General features: G+C 37.9%; 1 pseudogene across 1 annotated transcript; it reads right to left on the bottom strand.

The window, feature by feature from the left end:
• Positions 1-2,112: 2,112 nt before the first annotated feature.
• LOC308611245 (ferritin light chain-like) lies at positions 2,113-2,630 on the bottom strand (annotated as a pseudogene). The gene has a single exon. The product of its transcript is annotated as a ferritin light chain-like (transcript).
• Between the last annotated feature and the right edge of the window lie 19,754 nt (positions 2,631-22,384).

The following is a 22,384-nucleotide window of genomic DNA, read 5'->3' as shown; positions in this document are numbered from 1 at the left end:
CAGTTAGTTAAGCTGTTGGTCCCACATCAGACAAATTATCCTTATACCTCCTGTCAATATTGTTAACAGAGACTGTTATTTTATTAATCCTTATGATCCCATGATTCTTTCTTTCATGTTTCGGGGCACAGCAGGTGAGAGAGTGGGTTTGTTAAGCTGGGTGGGTTTATCCTTCTTTTATGCGTTCATTCAATTTTCTGTTCATTTACTTATTGTATACATATGGCAATAGAAGCTGCTAAGGCAATCATTGCTATTCTGCAAAACAACAAGGCACAGAAGCAGATGTCTTATTTCCGAGATTTCTCCCCCCAGGATTATTATGATTAAAGATCCTTTCCCCCCACTCCCTGGAGAGGACAAGGGGCTGCTCGCTGGAGGATTTTTAATGACTTGGGGAAAGGCTCAAATATCCCCCCATTATGGTAATCCACCCCAGGGGCAAACCACACAAGAATATTATGAATTTATTTTATTTTTCTATCCTTGCAAAGGTAATACTCAGCTCATTAGAATATGAAAACTATACTGTCAAATTTCAGAATTACATGGATGAAGAAAATCACCAAAGTGGCATCATATCATGTGTGTTATAGCTGTATTTACTATATTGACTATATTAAATATGTTGTGTTATCAATGTATTGTATAACTATATATTGAAAAGGCAAAATGCTGTAACGTATTTCAGAGAAAATAATTATGTTGGCCAACCCCAAATTGTACATTGTAGACGGGTCCTAGGAAAAGAAGATTCAATTCATAGTGAACAAGAGGTTAGCTTCTGTTTTCAGCCATGTGCTATTTCAAGAATTAAACATCATGAATAATACAGGATATAAGAGGAATAGTCTAAAGATGGAAAAGCACATTTTGATTAGGAAAGAGAATTTAAGTCTTTTTTTTTTAAGGAAAACTGCCTTATTACTATGAGATAAGAAAATTGTTTCCTTCTTTTCTTCCTTGCTTTCTTCTTCTTTTTTTTAACCTTTTTAATTTTGGATATTTGACCTCTAAGCTGAGATGACTGAAAATGCCTCCTCTGGGCATCAACCTTTTTGAAAGACTTTTTCCCCCTCCCTGAGGGCTATTTGTCTCTTGGAGGCTTTGTCTACATTACTCCTCAAGAGGCAAGCATTTGTCCTTGCACTAAATGCTGACATCTCCTGATAAGAGGGAAGCTGCAGAGTAGAAGAATTGAAGGTCAGTATGTTGATATTGGTCTCAAGCGCATTGATGTACATTTGTGTATTGGGGAAGGGGAGTGAAGCTTGAGAGTGGGCCAGTGGGGAGGGGTAAATATTTTGTGATGCTGTCTACCTATGGGCTTATAAAGTTTACGGCTGCATTAGGAGGACAAGCATTACCATTAGCATGAAAAGTAGGGCAGACCTCAGTTGCAAAAGCTTCTAGCCATACACATAGGGCAATACGTAAATGATACACCTTATTGCATTCACCCATTCACCCTCCCCTGTTCACGCTAATTGGAAATTTCCATCCATTTCAGAGAAGTAACACAACTATCAATCATTTTCCCTGGCACGAATCTTCCAGGAGAAAGAAAATGGAATACACCTAGCGACAGAGCTCACGCACTAGTAGTCCATGTGTCTTAGATTTAATATCTGATGACTAGCTGCATTGAAGCCAAGAGGTGGTTCACAAAGTTGCTGCACATTAGAATCACCTGGGGAACTCTGAGACCTTCCCGTGCCCAGGCTCCTCCCTAGACCTACTGAATCAAAATCTCTGGGGCTGGGACCCAGACACCAATGTTTTTCTTCAAAGCTCTTTAGGTAATTCAAACGAGCAGCAAAGCTTGAGAACCAGCCCAATAATGGGAACAAACTTATTTCACACAGATAAAGTGGGGCAATTCATATGTTAAAAGAACGTGAATATATGTATATATTTCTTTTTTTCACTTTATTCTGTTTGTATTTCAAATAGGCTTTTTTTTTTTCCTTCTGCAAAAAGCATTATTGTTTCCATTTGGTCCAAGGCTTGGGAGAGGGCTCCAGGGCGGTTACAAAGCTGCCTAGTGGCTGCAGAGCGGGGCTTCAGGCAGAAGCTCTGACGCCAGAGGGTCTCCTCAGACGCGGCTGGACTTCAGAGACTCCTGTTTGGCTCGAGGGTGAGCCTTTCAAAGAGATACTCGCCCAGCACAGCCTGCGGACCAGCCAGCCTGCGGAGGTTGGTCAGGTGGTCTCCCATCTTCTGGATGAGTTTTACCTGCTCCTCCAGGAAGCGGCTCTCCAGGAAATCACAGAACTGGGAGTCTGCACGGGCAGGACCCAGGGCGCGCAGATCCGTTAGTGCCTGGTTCAGATTCTTCTCCCTAAGAATGGCGGCTTCCACAGCATCCTGGGTTTTACCCCACTCATCCTGAGAAGGCTTCTGCGCATCCTGGAAGAGGGCGCGGCCGCAGCACTGGTTTTGCATTTTCAAGAGGCGCTGGGCGCCCTCACACTTCTCCTCAGCCAGTTGGCGAAAAATGTGGCCCATACTGTCCAGAGTCCCATTGTTGCTGTCGAAATAGATGCTCAGAGAGAGGTAAGTGTCCACAGATGCATGTTGAACAGGCGGTGGACGGCGGCCTCCACCTCGGTGGAATAATTCTGACGAACCTGTGAACTCGTGGTTGATCAGTGATAAGGAGCTAAGCTCAAAAACTGGTGTTGGCCTGTCCTGGAGGCTGAGGATAGCTGAGTGTCTGATTCCAAAGGTTGCGAAAGGAAGAAAGGTTGGAAGGTGGTCGGGGGCTGGAGCAAGGAGCGTCCCTGGGTCTGTTCATTCCAAACACTGTTGAAGCAAAAGACAGATCTGCAGGACTGCCGAACGCACTGCCTCAAATAGGCTTTGATATAAATGAACAAGAAGTCCAAGCAAGGACAAAACTTACCCTTCCTCCCACCAAAATAGCTGGTGATACTAGAATCTAGATCTGGGAAGGGATTCTTCCATTGCTTTCTTAACATTCCAAGCCACTAGAGCAGTGGTTCTCAAAGTATGGTCACCTTGTAACCAAGCAGTACCCTATGGGGCCTTCCTAGGACAGACCCATCCCCCATATCCTCTATTGTAGTTTCTCTCTGAAGTACTCAGATAATAGTATCTCAGGCATATTTCTTGAGTTTTCAGATGCTAAAAACCACCACCCAATGGAAGAAATGAACTCCTTGATGATCATGAGCACGTAGCCCTCAGACCTCCTGGCACCTAAGGATGGATAATGTTACCTGCCTTGTGGCCTCAACATCAGCCAATCAGAGGATTGTGCACGAGCTGATCACATGCCCTGGGATGTCCCTCCCTCACCTGGCCCTTAAAAATGCTTTGCTGAAATCCTTTGGAGATTTCAGGGGTTTTGGAACACGGACCACCCCTCTCCTTGCTCGATCCTGCAATAAACCTTTCTCTTCTCCAGACTCCAACCTTTAGGTTTGTTTGGCCTCACTGTGCTTCAGACACATGAACCTGCATTCAGTAACAACTTGACCAGCTTTACCAGCGTCCCCTGATAATGTGTCAGATATTCAAGTTTTAGGGCCCTATCCCAGCCCTATGGAATCAGCAACTCTAGTGGGGCTCAGTGATCTCTGTTATAACAGGCCCTCCATATGATTTTTATTCACCTTAAAGTTTGAAAATATCTGCATTGTCAGCTGGCCAAAGTGTCCACCAGCAGGTGAAGGGGAGTGATGCCTGGAAAAGATAGGGAGTAGCCAAGGCAAGTACAGCAGCATTTGCCGTGGTAGTAATGGAGAATGCCTTTTCTCCACTGGTTGGCACAGACTAGTATCTGGGAGCAGTGGCAGGGTTATTTAGGATGCTTTACAATTCAATGTAGTGACCGCTGTCCTGGTTTGCCAGGGACTTCCCCTGTGTGAACACTTAAAACCTCATCCTGGCAAACCCCTTAGCCCTGGATTTGAAAAACTTAGGGAATAACATGAAATTTAGGGGAAACATGATCTAGGATTTGGGCGAGTCACAAGTGCTAATTAAAGCTAAGCAAGTATGGTCAGCATCTAGCCTTCTTTACCCCTTTGTGGGAAGGTAAATCTGATTGGGTGAAAGGACTTATTGTTAAGAAATCTTTGTAGAAACATCCCCTTCTGCTTAGTCTGCTGGTTCTCAGTTCTGGCTAGACACTGGCATCGTCTGAGGAGATTTAAAGTTATTTTATTGGTCTAGGATGACCAACAGTCAGTGTGAGGGTTTTTAAAAAGTGCTTCAGATGATTCTAATATGCAGCCAAATTTAGGTGCCACTGCTTAAGCTTTTGAACCACTGCTACATATTTTCACCTCATCTTCCTATGAGAATATCCAACTGTAGTTGAGGTTTGTTTGTTTTTCTTTTTCTTTTTTTAACTCTCTTATTATAAGATTTACTGTCTTAAATAAGATTGAATGTACAGAAAATCCTGCTAGTCCATCTGGTACAGCTAGATACTTAGAATAATATCGTTAAGATATATACCATTTAAGTACTGTGACTGGCCTTTTTAAAATTAACATATGCATTGAATTAGTACAATCTCTTTTGAAGTTGTCATGTTGGGGAGCTATACCTGTAATCTGCTGCCATTGCTAAATATCTGGACAACTCTTATTAGGAATTGTTTTTAAAAATCTTTAGGGATTAAAACCAAGAGTGCTGTATTATTTGTACTGGGACCACAAAAACCTCACAAAGTTTCCCCACTGTACCTTCTACCCCCATCTCTAACCCTTGGCAACTTCTAATCTGTTCTCTATCTCCACAGTTTTGTTATTTTAAGAATAATACGTAAACATAATCATGAATTACTTAATCTTCGGAGATTGGCTTTTAAACATTTTTTCTTCAGCATCATTCCCTTGAAGTTCATTTTAATTTTTGCATATATTAATAATTTGTTCCTTTTCGTTGCTCCGTAGTATTCTATCATAAGATTTTATCACAATTTGTTTCAACATTCATCCATTGAAAGACATTTGGGTAGTTGCCAGTTATTGGCTATGATAAATAAAACTGCTATGAACATTTATGTGTAAGTTTCTGTGGGAACTTAATTAAGTTTTTGTTTCTTTTGGATAAATGCTCAAGAGTACAAGTACTGCGTTGTAGGGTGAATCTACTTTTAGGATTAAAAGAGACTGTCAAGCTGTTTCTCAGAGTGGCTAAACCATTTTATTTTCCCACCAGTGACGTGATATAACTTTTCTACGTACTCGCCAGCATTTGATGTTGTCACTATAATTTTAGTTATTCTCTGATATCTCATTATGGTCTTAATTTGCATTTCCCTAATGCTAATGATGTTGAGCATCTTTTCATGTGCTTCTTTGCCATGTGTATATTCTCTTCCATGAAATGTCTGTTCCTGTCCTCTGCCTATTTTCTAGTTGGATTTTTTTAAGTTGTTTGGAGAGTTCTTTGTATATTATAGATACAAGTCATCTGTCTCATATGGGATTTTCAAATATGTTTTCCCACTGTGTAATCTGAGTTTTCATCCACTTAAAAGGATCTTCTATGAAGCATTTTTAACTCATTTTGATGAGATACAATTTATCAGTTTTTGCTTTTATTGATCATACTTTCGGTGTCAAGTCTAAGAATTATTCACCTAGTTCTAGATGCCAAAGATTTTCTATTTTTTTTCCTAAAAATGTCCTGCTTTTACATTTAAGATTATGATCCACTTTGATTTAATTTTTGTGTAAGGTGTGGAGGTTTAGGTTAAGGTTCATTTTTTGTTTGTTTTTGTCAAGGGATGTCCAACTGTTTCAGTACCATTTTTTGAAATGTCTATTCTTCCTTGATAGCTTTTGCACTGCTGTCAAAAACAGGTTAAATGTATTTATGTCAGTCTATTTCTGGGTTCTCTATTCCATTCCATTGATCTATGTATCTACCCTCCAAAATTACTGCAAAGTCTTGAAATTGGGTGGATTAATTCCTCCCATTTTAATCTTCCTTTACAAATTGTTTTAGCTATTCTTCAGCCTCTTCTTACCATACAAATCTTAGAAAAAGCTTGTCTATATCCGCAAAAACCTTGAGGGCATTTTAAGAGTAATTGTGTTAAGCCTCTTAACTTGGGGAGAATTGACATCTTTATTATGTTGTGTTTCCTAATCCATGAACAAGGTATGTCTCCCTATTTGTTTGGGACTTTAAAATTTTTCTTCATCAGCATTTTGTAATTTTCAGTATAGAGGTCCTATAAATGTCCTATTGGGCTTGTATTTAAGTATTTATTTAGGTCAGTTGTAAATGGCATCACATATTTTAATTTAAGCTTCTACACATTTGTTATTAATATATAATGTGATAAAATTGTGTTGATCTTGTACTCTAAAACATTTACAAACTAATATTATTTCTCAAGCTTTTTGTGGATTCCTTGGTATTTTCTCCATTTAGATTATCATGTCCTCTTCAGACACAGACAGTTTTACTTTTCCTTAGGCAATATAATAGGATATATTACTCTTCAACATTCAGTAGGATATATTCCTTCCTATTCAACATAGTAGGAATAGTCCTTTTATCTTTTAAATGAACTTTTTAAAAATTTAACTTTTAAATGTATGTATTTATTTATTTTTGCTTTATTTTCTTACTAGAACCTCCAGTAATACATTTAATAAAAGTGGTGAGAGCAGATATCTGTGCCTTGTTTCTGATCTTACAGAGAAAGCATTCAGTCTTTCACGGTTAAATATAATCTCGGTATAGGTTGTTTGTAGATCATCTTTATGAGTTTCAGTATGTTCCTTTTCTATTCCTAGTTTGCTTGGAGTTCTTTTTTCTTCTTTTTTTAAAATCATGAATGGGATTGGATTTTGTCAAGTGCTTTCTCTGCCTTATTGGATAGGATCACATGACTTTTCCCTTTAATCTATTGGATATGGTGGATAACATTGTTTGATTTTAAAATATTTAACCAACTTTGCATAACTAGAATAAATGCCACTTGGTCATGGTATATTATTCTTTTTATATATTTCTGGATTTAATTTGCTAATATTTGGCAGAGGATTTTTACAGCCAATTTCATAAAAAATATTGGTCTGTAGTTTTCTTCTTTCTATCGTATCCCTGTCCGGTTTTGGTATCAAGGTAATACTGGCTTCATAAATTTAATTAGGAACTGTTCCTTCTACTTCTATTTCTTATCAAATCATGTAAAATTGGTGTTAATTCTTTATGTCTTGGGTAAAAGTGAAACATCTAAGCCTGAATATTCCTTTTGGGAGTTTTTAAATGAAAAAACAGTGTTTCTAATGGTTACAGGAAAACTGAGATTATCTATTTCATCTTGGCTGAGTTTTGGTAGTTTTGAGTGTAGAAGCATTGGCCCATTTCACCTACATTTTTCAATTTATAGTGTAGACTTGCTCATAACAACTTGTTCCTCATTAACCTGCAGGATATGCCATGGTATCCCTGGTTGCATTTCTGATATCTGTGATTTGTGCCATCCATCTTTTTATCTTTATCAGTCTTGCTAGATCTTTATTGATTAGATTGTTTATTTCCAAGAACCAGCCTTTTGTTTCATTGATTTTCCCCCCTATTTTCCTGTTTTCAGTTTCATGGATTTCTATTTCATCTTTATTATTTCCTTCTTTCTGCTTGTTTAGTGTTTTTTCCTCTTCCTTTTTTACTGTTGTAATATAGAAAATTAGATTATTGCTTTGAAACACTTTCTTTCCCAATTTAGTGCTATAGACTTCTCTTTCAGCATTGCTTTCACTTCATTCTGCAAACTTTGATCTGTTATATCTCCATTTCCTTTTATTCTATGCATTAAAAAATATTTCCTTGATGCTGTCTTTTTTACCCATGAGTTATTTGGAATTGTGATGTTTAGTTTTCACGTGATTGAAGATTTTCCTGTTGTCTTTCTGTTATTGATTTCTAGTCTGATTCCATTATGGCTAGAGAACATACTCTATGATTTTAATTCTTTTAAATCTGCTAACTTTTTATGAATATATAAATGAAAGAAATAAGAAAACCTCTGAGTCTTAGCATCCAACACTTAGGCACATTACAATTTAAATCTGCTAAGGTTCTTTTTATTGCCCAGTATATAGTATATGAGTGAATATTCCATGGACACTTGAATATGTATTCTGCTGTTACTGAGTGTGTTCTTTAAATGTCAGTTATATCCTATTGATTGATGATGTTTTCATTTCTTCCATATTCTTGCTGATTTTTCTCTCTGGTAGTTCTATAAATTGCTGTGCTGAAGTCTCAAATAATAATTGTGGATTTAAAATTTTCTCCTTTTACTACTTTTTTCAGTGTTTGCTTCATGTATTTTGAAGTTCTGTTGTTTGGTGCACACACATTTTGTATCATTGGGTCATCTAGGTGGATTATTCCTGTTATCTTTATGTAATGACCCTGTTTGCCCCTAATAATTTCCTTTGCTCTGAAGTCTACTTTATCTGATATTAATATAGCCATTCCTACTTTTTCTGATTAACGTTCACATGATATATCATTATCTTCCTTTTACTTTGAACTCCCTATATCATGATGTTTAAAGTAAACTTCTTATAGACAGTATATAGTTGGATCATGCTTGTGAATTTTTAATCTACTCTTCCAATCTCTGTCTTTGACTTGGTTATTTAGATCATTTACAGTTAATGTAATTATTGCTATGTTAAAGATTAGGTCTACCATTTTATTTTTTGTTTTGTCTTTTACCTTAGTTTCTCAATCCTGTGTTTCTCTTATTTTGCCTGGTGGGTTACTTAAACATTTTTTAATAAGTCCATTTTAATTTAATTTATTTATAATCATTTGTGTATACTGTTTGTATAGTTTTCTTAGTGGTTACTTTTGGCATCACAGTATACATATGTAACTTACCATAGCCTACTGGAATCAGTGTTTTATTACTTCAAGTGAAGTTTCAAAATTTTACTTCCATTTAGTCTCTTAATATTCCCCAGTTTTAAAGTATGATTTTCTGTAGTATTTCCTTTCTCTACATTGAGAACCACATCAGATGGTGTCATAATATTTGCTTTGACCATCAGATAGTATTTAAGAAACTCATGAGGCTAATGATAGTCTCTTATATTTACCCCATTTGTTTTCACCCATTCCATTGTTCCCCTTTTCTTTCTGAAGTTCCCAGTCTTCTGTTATTGTTTTTTTTTTATGTTTTCATAACATTTGGTGATATCTGGGCTTTCCAGTGCCATTGGATATGAGTTTCAGGAAACACTGAGTCTGGCTCACTTAATGCTGCTGAGTTGGAGGGTTTGTATATGTTGGGCCTGTTGGCGCAGCAGGTGCTAGCAGATTAGACTAATGTTGATGGGACTAGTGCCACAGGAGGATGGGTTCCCATTCAGGCTATGCTGCTGCTACAGTAGATCAAGTCCCCCTCTACTCCAAGTGTGGGGCAGTGACCTGCTGCTGTCACTGCTTTGTATTAGGCTGCTTTTGCCTCAGGTGTGTGGTGGGATCCCTTGGAAGCTGCTGCTGCTGTCAATCACAAGGTTAAATTCATTTCAGAAATACTTAAGTATAAATATATAGCCTGGCTCCTGTAGGACCCCTGTAATAGTTTTTTATTGCTTTCATACAAATTACCACAAATATAGTGACTCAAAACAATGTAAATTGATTACCTTACAAGTCTGACATTGGTCTCAATTGAGTAAAGTAAAAGTGTTGGCAGGATCGACAGATGAATGGATAAAGATGTGGCACATATATACAATGGAATATTACTTAGCCATAAAAAGAAATGAAATTGAGTTATTTGTAGTGAGGTGGATTGACCTAGAGACTGTCCTACAGAGTGAAGTAAGTCAGAAAGAGAAAAACAAATACCGTATGCTAACACATATATATGGAATCTAAAAAAAAGAAAAAATGGTTATGAAGAACCTAGGGGGCAGGGCAGGAATAAAGACGCAGCCGTAGAGAGTGGACTTGTGGATACAGGAAGGGGGAAGGGTAATCTGGGATGAAGTGAGAGAGTGGCATGGACTTATATACACTACCAAATGTAAAATAGATAGCTAGTGGGAAGCAGCCGCAAAGCACAGGGAGATCAGCTCTGTGCTTTGTGTCCACCTACAAGGGTGCGATCGGGAATGGAGGGTGGTAGGGAGATGCAAGAGGGAGGAGATATGGGGATATATGTATACGTATAGCTGATTCACTTTGTTATGAAGCAGAAACTAACACACCATTGTAAATCAGTTATACTCCAATATAGATGGTTAAAAAAGAAAAAAAAGTGTTGGCAGAGCTACATTCTTTTCTGGAGGCTCTTAGGGGTGTTTCTGTTCCCTGGACTTTATCCGCTTCCAGCGGTCACTTGTAGTCCTTGACTCAGAGTCCCCTTTCTCCACCTACAAAACCCAAAATGTTGAATCTCTCTGATTCTGCTTCTATTAAGACATCTCTCTCTTTCTCTTTCTACAGTTGGGAATGGTTTTCTACTTTTAAGGACTCATGCAATTAGATTTGTTCCATGAGGTAATCCAGGATAATCTTTCTCAAGGTCTGTAACTTCAGTCATATCTGCAAAGTCCTCTTCACCATGTAAGGTAACATATTAATAGGTTCTAGGGATTAGGGTGAGGGCATTTTTAGGAGCCATTATGCTGCCTACCACACCCTTAACAAGTGACCTTGAGAAAATTACTAAGATTTTTAAAGCCTTACTTTCCTCAAACATAAAATGGAAAGAAAGCTAACTAGTTAATATCATGAAAGTGAAACAGTATATATGAAATCAACTAATTCAAAAAATGAGATTTCTTCTTTTTCTTTATGATTTACATGATTCTCAGAGTTCGGTTACTTGAAGAGTTACTTTTTTTTTAAACAGAACTAAGGAATTTCAGGGTTCAGGTGCTGTAAGATTGTCTGAATTATCTGAGTAACAATTAGCTAAGCACAGGTGTAAAGCATTTGATTTACTCCCTGGTTTTCTTTATCTTCTCATCCCAGTAAATGCATATCCCTTTTCTAGCTCCAGCCAGTAGAGTCAGAGCTTGTTTTACTGTTTAACTAAAGTTCAATTTAAATTCTCTCTACATCTCCAGATTCTCGGCCCTGGTTGCATATTATAATCACCTGGGGAGATTTCAAGAACTACCGCTGCCAAATTTCTACCTCTCATGGATATTTGAGGAGGGACCTGGAATGAAATGCTCTAGCTTATGGTTTTTGGAACCAAATCATAGTCTACACTGAGCCAAATTATTTGTGAGATCACCTCTAAAAAGGAATTTATCTGTGGTGACTAATGCTCTTCCTTTGTCAGTATGCTTGATTTGTCCCTCTTTGGGGGAAAAAAAGAGGGGGAAAAAACCCCCAGCAGTTGTGCTCCCTGAATTATAACCTGATGCTTTGGAATTAGTGTTGGCTTAGAGCGCACATCTTCGGATACCCATTCTCTCTCCTGCTTCCTTGCATGAACTTATATCCTTGGGCAGTGTTTCATCCACCACCCTCTTTTGCTTCTAATCTTAGCAAGTAAAGTCTCCCCTTAATGAAATAGCATTTCATGAGGCTTACTGGGAGCATAGGTCTGTTCCAGACCTATCCTATGTTAGCTAAAGCAGATATAAGTGATGTATTTTTGGCATTCATCCTTGTGGGTTGGAAAGAGAAGACAGAATTTTATCCTTTAGGTGTCATCGGACTGGACAAATGGGCTCTTTCCCTCTGCTGCCTATCATGTAAAAACCTGAGGGTGTTACCTCTAGAAGGTATCTTCTAGTTATCAAAATAGTTCAGATAAGTCAAATTTCTCAGTAAAAGATGACAAAACTATGGCTTAGGTGGTTAATTTTCTATGTCAATTTGTCTGGGCCACCATGCCCAGTTATTTGGTCAGATATTATTCTGGATATTTCTGTGATGGTGTTTTCGTGTTTTTTACAATTTTTATTTATTTATTTATTTATATTTTTGGCTGCGTTGGGTATTCGTTGTCACACGTGGTCTTTCTCTATTTGCAGCAAGCAAGGGCTACTCTTTGTTGTGGTGTGCAGGCTTCTCATTGTGGTGGCTTCTCTTGTTGCAGAGCATGGGCTCTAGGTACACGGGCTCAGTAGCTGTGGTGCACGGGCTTATTTGCTCCACGGCACATGGGATCTTCCCAGACCAGGGCTCAAACCTGTGTCCCCTGCATTTGCAAGCGGATTCTTAACCACTGCGCCACCAGGGTAGTCTCCGTGATGGTGTTTTGGATGAAATTCATATTTAAATTGGTGTTGGACTTCGAGTAAAGCAGATTATCCTCCATAGTATGGGTGCGCCTCATCCAATCAGTTGAAGCTCTTAATAAAACAAAGACTGACCTCCCTGTCGCAAAAAGGAATTCTGCCAGAAGACCTACAGAAATTGAACTGCAACTCTTCCTAGAGTCTCTAGACAGCCTAACCTGCAGATTTTGAATTGACCAAGCCTCTATTATTGTGTGAACCAATTGTTTAAAATCTCTCTCTCTCTTTCTCTATCTTTATATAGATATGGATATAGATCTAGGTATCATTATTGATATCTAGATCTATATCTATCAATATATATGGGCACATTGTATACACATGCTGTTGGTTCTGTTTTTCTGGAGAAGCTTGACTAATATAGTGGCCCATATAAATAAAAGGATGAACCCAAGTTCACCCAGGTAGAAATTAGTACAATGAGAACTGGAACTTAAGGCCTCATGACTCATTCAGCTGTGAACACTGACCCAGAACTGGGGTCCTCAAACTCTGGCCCACTGATCAGATCTCGCTTGACTCCTGGTTTTGTACATAACATTTTGCTTGAACACAGCCACACCCATTCATTAATGTATGGTGCATGGCTGTTTCTGTGCTACAGCAGCAGATAGGCAGTTGCAACGGAGAGGTATGGTACACAAAATCCAAAATATTTACTATCTGACCCTTTACAGAAAAGATCTGCTGACCCTTGCTCTAGGATGCCATCTGATTTCTGATAACACAGAGGAGAATAATTCATGCACATTGGGGTTGATTGTTAATCTTCTGTCCTCCTTAGGTCAAAGATCTCTTAAATGCTCACCCTTGCAATAGCCAGCTTGGGGAGCATTGTCTGAGGATGCAGAAACATTTCTTGCCAGGTCTTTCCAATCCACACTGCTCCCTGACTATGGTTCTTAAAACCTATTTTAAAAAAAATTTTTATTGGAATATAGTTGATTTACAGTGTTGTGTTAATTTCACGTGTACAGCAAAGTGAATCCGTTATACATATACATATATCCACTTTTAGGTTTTTTTAGAGTCATTTCCAAATAGCCCATTACAGAGTATTGAGTGGAGTTCCCTGTGCTAATAAGAAGAGCAGGTTCTTATTAGTTATCTATTTTATGTATAGCAGTGTGTATATTTCAGCCCCAATCTCCCAATTTAGCCTCCCCACCACAATCCCCTGGTAACCCTAAGTTTGTTTTCTACATCCCTGCCTCTACTTCTAAAACCTGTCTATTTTAACCAACTACCACTCATTGCTTACTGTCTCTGGCTTCATGTACTTCATAATAAATCTGCCTCTTGTTCAATCCTGGATGACATGTTCCAAAGACTGAGATAATATCTTATTCTACATAACTTGTGCTTGATATTGTCTAACTTGGGGTCTTTATCTATGTCCCAAAGAAGACAGTCACACTCTGTCTTCTAGTACTACTAATAATACCACATTTTATGTCATGAATTTGACCCAATGCACTGAACTATCCCTTTAGAAACTGTATGCAACCTGTCACTGGGTTTTAGCACCAGGATAGAGCTCAAATTAGTGTTCATATTTAAACAAATCTACTTGACCAGAAACTTTTTGTCTCACCATTTATTTTATTACACAAGTAACTTCTCTCTTTGCATCTATGATGTAAATATTTTTGATTTCCTAAATTATCTGGAAAATTATTTAGAGCTTCCATTTCAGTAGGCATTGGAATTGCTGTGTTATGACTATTTCATTATTTTATTTCCAATGTTAAATTAGGCTTCAAGCTTTGGCCAAGAGTAGACAGGAAAGGGTTTTAAAAGAAATGAAGAATGGGAAAGACTTCTGATGCAACGGAGACTTAATAAAGATTTGCTTTTGAATCAAGAATTTATAATAAAGGTTTGAATTTGAATCAATAAGTTATGTCATTGCAAAATAGCTCCCTGGTAAAATTCCATTCTTTTGTAATCATTAAGTACAGAAATTAACCATCAAAATATGCAGTGATCTTTTTCATTTTCTAAAAACAAACCTATATCTAGATGAGAGGAGAATTCATTTCATAACTCAGGCTCTGGACTTACGACTCCAAGTCCTGTTTTCTTTCAACCATGCCTGCTAAGTTTCTGTCTACCTTCTTGAGCATGAGGTAATGGCTTCAGCTTTCATCTCCTTACTCAGTATATAGCTTGGTGACTAAGAGTAAGGGATCTAAACCTTGAGAACTTGGGTTCCAATCTTGACTCTAAAATTTACTTGTTGAGTACTCTTGAGCATGTTATCTGTTTTTGCCTCAGTTTTCTCATCTATAATATAGAGATAACATTACTTCTCTCAGCGAGTTGCTATGAGGGTTAAAAAAATTCATACAATGCAAGAATTTATCAGTTCTTGGAACACAATAAATACTGAAAAGAAATGTTAGCCATTATCAAGGGCCCCTCATTTTATGGATAATATAGATTAGTTTATATAGGTCTAATATTTACATATACATAACTATTTTGTACCTATATGTGTGTATACGTTCTTCTTAGAAATTGAGCAGTCAACATTCACATCTAAAAGTATGTGCTCTGTGAAATGTAGATCTCCTGTGTACAGACACAGTGCTGTAGTTATCTATTGCTACATAATAAAGAAGTCCAAACTTAGTGGTGAAATAAACAAAAATTGTAATATGTGCCCAGATTCTGTGGGTCAGCGATTCAAACAGTACGCAGAGGAGATGGCTTGTCTCTACTCTGTGACTGATGTCTGAAACCTCAGCTCATGAGGATTCAAATGGCTGGGGCTGCAATCATCTAGATAATTTTAATTCACATGTCTGGCCCTTGAGATGGGATGACTTGAACACTGTGCCCAACAAAGACTGTTGCCTGGAGTGCCTATAGATGGCTGCCCATGTGGCTTGGACTTCTCATAACGTGGTAGTTAGGATTCAAGATAGAGTATCCCAAGAATGAGCGTTCAGGGTTGAAGCATTCCAGGAGAATCATGCAAAAGCTGCATGACCTTTTATGACCTAGTCTTAGATGTTACATAGTATCACTTTATACTATTGCAGGCGTTGGAGACCTTTTTCCATAAAGTGTCAGACGGTCAATATTTTAGGCTTTACACGCCATACAGTCTCTTTTGCAACTACTTAGCTCCGCTGCTGTGATGTGAAAACAGACACAAACAATACATATACTAAGGAACATGGCTGTGTTCCAATAAAGCTTCATTTATAAAAGCCGGTAGAGGCCTAGATTTGGCCCACCAGCCATAATTTACTGACCCCTGCTCTACTGTTTGAAGCCATGGAAAGCCTGCCCAAATTCAAGGGAAAATGCCCACATCTGGATGTGAAGAATGGCAACGAATCTGAGACCCTGTATTAAAACCACTACATATGGGATACTTAGAAGAAGATCTGTCTGCATACCTTGTTTCTCCCATGTATGGTGGATATGAGGTATTGGGACATGTTACATCTCTGTAAGCCTGGGTCAAGGTCAAAGTTGGAATCTGAACTCAATGACCTTGATTTCTGGAAGAATTGGTAACTCTACTTATGATATCCTTACACTCCTTACCCATATAAATACACCACAAAAGATAGATTTCAAGTAAACAGTTGCTTTATGGCAGCTTTTTATTATGTCTCCATTGACTGAATTATTCCATTTTGGTTAGAAACATGAGTTTTGTTTCTTTCCTAAAGAGATCTGCAACTTTTCAGATGCGGCATTTCATTCTAATGAGAGGATGATGTAGGTTTTTATAAACGGAAAAAGCAGGGCAGGCTGAGTTCACTCAGATCATACCAATGCTTACAGGAATAACCGAAGCTGGAACACAGGCTTCCAGGTTTTCCTGTCCTGTGCTCTTTTCAGTAGGTGCCATTGTCTGCTGGGCCTGGCAGTAATAAGTTTTGACCTTTACCTCTCTACACTATTGTGAAGTGGTTTTGGGCTTTGTTAGCTTTCTTATGAGTTTGTACTAAATTGTGTCCATAAAGTAGGCTGAATTCCTCAGGGAAGGATGATAGCTGTTACTGTGTTATTACTGCAAATGTTGTGTTGGTTACTTTTTTTTCTTTTCTTTTGTCCAGTTGTATCCTGAACTTAAAAGTTATATTATCTGAAATGAACGATGTGCATCTGGTGGAAAACACTAATTTAAGGGATGAAAATTCCTGATGATTGCTTCAGTCAACCCTTAATACACACTGAGCTTCATTAGTAAATAGACAACTCTCAGACCTTTCCCTTGGAAGAGGTCGCATAATCAGGCTTTGTGTTGATTTCGCATTCTGTTCGTTAGAGACAGAACAAAGTAGAATAATTGGCTGGTACAGGGAAAGCAGAAAGAACTTTCTTCTATTTTGGTGATGCATCCCGTAATAAGGGTTGAAAATGAGACTGGAGGTAAAAACGTGAAACTCAGAAGAGCAAAGGAGAGAGGATATTGTTTCTTTGAAAATATTCTTTCAGTGTTGGCCCAGATGAAATATGAAGCTGAGGAAATTTTTTTTTAAATGATGATTTTTGTGTTAACAATGTGAGTGTGGAATTAGTAAGAATCAGAAAGCAAGCATCCTTTTCCACCAAGGACTTGGGAGCAAGTGAAACCATAAATACTCCCGGTTCTTGGAAACCCTTTTGGAGCAGTAATCAGAGAAGGGTAAAGGCAAAGCCTCAGAGCAGAGGTGTTCAGAGCAAAGGGATAGGAGGAGAACAAAAGGAGAGTGGATATTTTTAGAGCTGTCATTTTGAAATTTACCTGCTTCTGATTCAGTGCTGCTTTGCTACTGTGTTGATCCCGTGGAAATCCTCAAAGCAGGAGCAGCCCTATTTTAAAATAATAAGGTTAGAGCAAGTGACTTGAATCCAGGTCTCTTTAGCTCAAGAGCACAGAGGAGAGTGTGAGGAAAGAGTGAGGCCACAAGGAATTGTTCACTGGGTACATTTTCCCCAAACCTCACTAACTGGGAGAAACTGACCACTGGATTATGTGGCTTGAAGGAAAGCAAAAATGTTGAAAGCAAAGAGTGTGGAGCTTGTTTAGAAAGCAAGCTCTATCATTTGGTCACCTGCTGATGATAATAGCATTGGCTGAGTCCTGACCATTTACAATGAAGGCACTTCTGTAGGTCATAAGTTCCAGGAGGGCCAGAACTGAGTATGTCTGTTTCAGCATTTAGCATGGTGTAGCATCTTAGAGCCCGGTACATTATTGGCATATAGTAGACTTAAAAATGAATATTTGTGGATTGTCTGAATGAGTGGATGAATGTGTGTGATTCATATCCTATTTGCAGGTCCTATGCCCTACAGTGGATTTTCAGTGTCAGATTGGGAACGTATTTATGATGGGGATTGGCATTGTTCCCTATCTAATGGATAAAGATTACACATCAAAGGACTTTACATTCACATCCCAAAAACCTCATAGGAATTACTTAACAAAAAAATAAAATTGGATTCTGTATAATTTCTAATTTATAAGCTGGCTAGACCACTGGTATTTCTGCCAGTCCTCTGGTAGTTCCGATGATGTCCCCATGATGACCCAGGCATAATCAGAATGGCTTTAGGATTGGGGAGCCAAAATTTTCCTCAGTATTTACTGCTTTGCTAGTCCATTTAAGAAAATGGACTATTGAAAAAATAGCTTCAGACACAATATGGCATTTTATGATTTAGCATAAAATCTGAGAAATATAGAGGTTATCTGAAGCCTGCAATGGTAAAGTTCCCTCTGCTATTGAAGTTATTGTCTTTAAATAAAGATTCTACATCAGTAATGCTATATATATATATTTTTTTCTGATATTCAGGTTAATTTCCTATTCTCTATAAGGAAGTAATTGGTTGGTTGATATGAGAGATAGTGTGGCTTCCAAAAGTGAAAAGTATTATTTTATTGTAATTTCCAGCTACCTAAGGATGGGAGAGGCCCAGGACACTGCAGTCAGTATATTATGTGGAGCAGGTTATATTGTGGTTTATTTATGACCTTTTACATGTTTATTTTCTATGCAATTTTGTGTGCTCCTTTTTGAGTTTTGGTAGATAAGTGCTTTGTAACTTCGGAATACTTGGAGTTATATAGATATATATATGACATATATATATATATATATATATATATATATATATATATTATCATAGTAGTTAAAGCCGTGGACAGTGTACTAGTCTACCTAGGTTCAAATTCTGGCTTGACCCTATGACTTCCCTGTGGCTTCCTCTGCTCACCTATTTAAAAGGAGTATAATAAGACTGCTGTGGTGAATTATATACTAAGTGCTATTTAAGCATTTGCTATAATGATTATGTATACTCGAAGGCAAGGGACTTGCCCCTTGATTGTCTCTGTATTCCTAGTGCTTAAGAATTCCTAGTGCTTTCCTAGTGCATTGTCTTAGGATAGAGATAGCTCAGTATAGTTCTTCTCACTATAAAGTACTGTTATGTTGAAAGTCTTTGCTTGTGTACTAATAATCTATGACATATCTGCTGAGGACAAGGAAAGGAATAGTTTTAAAACTGCAATGGATAACAAAAGATTGTATGATGTAATGCCTTTATTATGTAATTATAAAACTAACAAATGATCATGGTAGAAAATTTGAAAAACTCCTAGACAAAATAGAGATCAATAAAATTTGGAGTAGCGTTCAGAGTGTAGAGTTGTCCATGAATATTAGTGCTTTCACATTTTCCAGGACTTTAAGTAGACTCTGCTTCTTAAGAGTCTATTCATGATATTTTATTTTAATGATGTTTTCATCATGGGGACACACACACACACACACACACAGAAATCTGTTAAAAAAAAAGAAAGACATGTAAATCACTGATGTTTCAGATAGCCACATGAAATAAAGTGAGAAAGGTCAACAAGCTGAAAGAATGTGGAGTAGCATCTCCTTAACTGCTTACATAATTCTGATAATTACCTCTCTGTGGATAATGTAATTAATGGGGAATCTAATTCAAGAAAAATGTATGAACTTCAAGCCTTCTCGAAGCCAAGTATTTCTTTCCACAAAAGTTTAATTTCCACGGCCGTGCTTCCTTATTACCTGACAGGGAAAGTGTATTGTATGGCAAAGGATCTTCCCGAAGGAGGGTGCTTCCCACACTGATCGTCATAAATGACTTCGGAATTACTGTTGCTATATTACCAAAATCTTAAACTAGGGTATTTTTGACAAATGCGGTCCTTAGTTAATTTTTAGAGCTACAAACTGTCAGATGGCTCTGCAATAACAATTGTCTGGCTGTTCTTCAGGGTGATCACAATATGGTAATGACCTTGCGGTACCACTAAAAAGCAGGAAGGTGTGAGTCTTCCTTTGGTTCCAGAGTGAAATGCGAGTTGGAGTTGGAGTTGGAAAAGAGGCCGACAACCAAGTGATAGAGAAGGAAATGTGAGGTCATTAATGAAAAACCAGGTTTAAGTTAAGGTGAAGAGGCATGAGGAAATGGTCAGCTGTTACAGTATTACAAAGATCATGAAGAAGCATATCCATGAATGTGGTTTGTATTGCAATCTGCTGAAAAAGAGACAAATATCCTGGCCTGGCCTTCATGGAGATTATTTTTATTGATTCTGATAATAGATTATTGTTGAAAAGGGCTTCCTATAAATTATAACCATGCAAAGGCAGCAAGATAATTTGTTTTTTCTTTATGTATGTGTTTCTCATTCCTACTCACTTCTCTCTTAGGGGAAGAGAAAATCACAAAACACAAAAATGTCAAATCTCAGCTATTCATTTTCAAAATAATTTTTTTTCCAAATTCCAAAGGAGGCAATAGGTTAACTTTTAAGATTTGTAAGGCTCAAAAAACTAGATTTTTACAAAGTGTAGCCAAATTTTGTTCCATAAATAGTAGCTTTGGAAAGAATATGTGATGATGCAAAGTTGGAAAAAGCTGGTTTTTCTTCCGTAAATGACTTCACCGTGTGGGAGAAGAGGCAGAGAAGAAATCAAAGTAATTAAACATGGGGTGAGTTTTTCTGATAGGGGACTCTAGTGCTTTCAAATAGACTAGATAATCCTCGGGATAATCTGAGGGTAGAACAGACCAGTGCCTCATTTCCAATCTGGTACCCTGGAAGAAAACAGTGTATTTCCTTTGAGGTCTTGAGAGGTTTTTCTTCTTCTTTGTTTTGTTTTTGGTTCATTTTGTAATCAACTTTATTAAGGTATCATTTACACACAATAAAATGCAGACATGTTTAGTCAACGGTTCAATGACTTTTAATTAATGTACACATTTGTATAACTACCACCCCCATAAGATCGATAACAATTCTAAAACCCTAGAAAATTTCCTCCTAGGCTTTTGCAAAAGTATCCCCATCTCCCACCCCAAGGCAACCACGGATCTGATTTTTATCTTTAGAGATGAATTTTGCCCAGTTTAGAATTTCATGTAAGTTGAATAATATGGTAGGTGCCCTTTTGATCTGGCTTCACTTGCTCAGCATATGGTTTTTGAGATTCATTCATGTTGGGCTGTTTTAAACCAGGACTTTAGCCTGGGTGACTGATGTTGTCTGAAGGCACCTATAGGTACATCTGAGTCTCTGGCATTGTCACTGTCTGTTCTTGGCTCAGTATTTTCAACTTTACTAAGAAGCACAAGGTTGAAGTAAGGAAGATCATTGTCAGTATAATGGAGGTGAAGTGGGTTCTGTTATATAATATTCTCAGCATAAATTGACCTGCTTGGAATCATTGTGTTGATAATCGACAAGGATACTCTTCCTCCAAAAACCTTGATACTATAAAACTTCTAAAGGACGCTGTCCTAGGACTCTTTTAGTTTTCATTTTTGGGGAAACATTTCTGGAAAATTGAAATGCTCACAACCTGAAAGAAGCAATTATTCACCTGAAGGCTAACTCTGCTAAAGTTGAGTTGTCCGACCTTTACCTGCTGATAGAACCCAAATAGCCTTGCAAAACAATGCTCTTATTGGATATAAGCATATAGATTGTTTAAGACGGACGTGTATATGCAGTAAAGTAAACAAAAAAAGAATCTTTGAGTTTTCCTTGCTGGTTTTTTTTTTTCATTTATGCTTCTATATCATACGCTAATAGTTTAGGGTAACCTCAGGTTAGTTTTAGGTCCACTCTTTATGTAAATGTTGATGTACTCCATACGCAACTTTTTTCTACCTTCCTTCTTTTCTTCCATCTTTCCTTTCTAACTTCTTATAATCCATTATACTTAATCCTGCATTTGTTGAGGTGGCAATTACTGTAGGAAATTGAAAGCAGTGTGAAATTTTGCTGTTCAGAATGCATGTTGACCAAATTCTATATTGAGAAAAGGTCTGAATTTACCCACAGTAACCGTTTCTCAGCGTCTCTGAATAAAGGCCGTAGAAACTGGACTATATATAATATCCTGACAGGTATGTAGAATTCATAGCAATTACCCTCAAAGAGCTTACCTAGCGTAGATGCCTATGAATGCATTTAATGATTGCTTTATTGGCAGCAGTGCCAACACACACAGTCTATTTTGTTTTATATGATTATCATTACCTGCTGTTTACCACTGTATACATTGCTAATGGTGTGGTTTCTATGGCTTGTGAATTTCACGGCCCAATATTATGTAATTTATTGCACACTTTAGTGTAGAAGATGGAGACTCCATAAATTTTCGTGTGCTCTTTGCCCCTTTGGAATGTATTACACTGAGATCAGGCAAAGTAATAAATTTATTTCAAATGTGCGTGATAGCTAAACATCAATTAGGACTTGATGGGAAATATTTCTTCTTCCAGCAACATAACAGTTTTTTTTTTTTTTTTTTTTTTTTTTTTTTTGCGGTACGCGGGCCTCTCACTGCTGTGGCCTCTCCCGTTGCGGAGCACAGGCTCCGGACACACAGGCTCCGCGGCCATGGCTCGCGGGCCCAGCCGCTCCGCGGCATGTGGGATCTTCCGGGATCGGGGCACGAACCCGTGTCCCCTGCATCGGCAGGCGGACTCTCAACCACTGCGCCACCAGGGAAGCCCCAACATAACAGTTTTTAAAGACTAAGCCATTGAACGTGGAGTTCCTGAACATGGGACTCAGTTCACTGGGATCCCTTCTTAGAAAA

This window comes from Mesoplodon bidens (genome assembly GCF_964165515.1).
Source record: "Mesoplodon bidens genome assembly, contig: HAP1_SCAFFOLD_1449, whole genome shotgun sequence".
Taxonomy (NCBI): domain Eukaryota; kingdom Metazoa; phylum Chordata; class Mammalia; order Artiodactyla; family Ziphiidae; genus Mesoplodon; species Mesoplodon bidens.
Note: the sequence above shows the minus strand (reverse complement) of the source record. Positions and strands in the feature narration are given on the sequence as shown.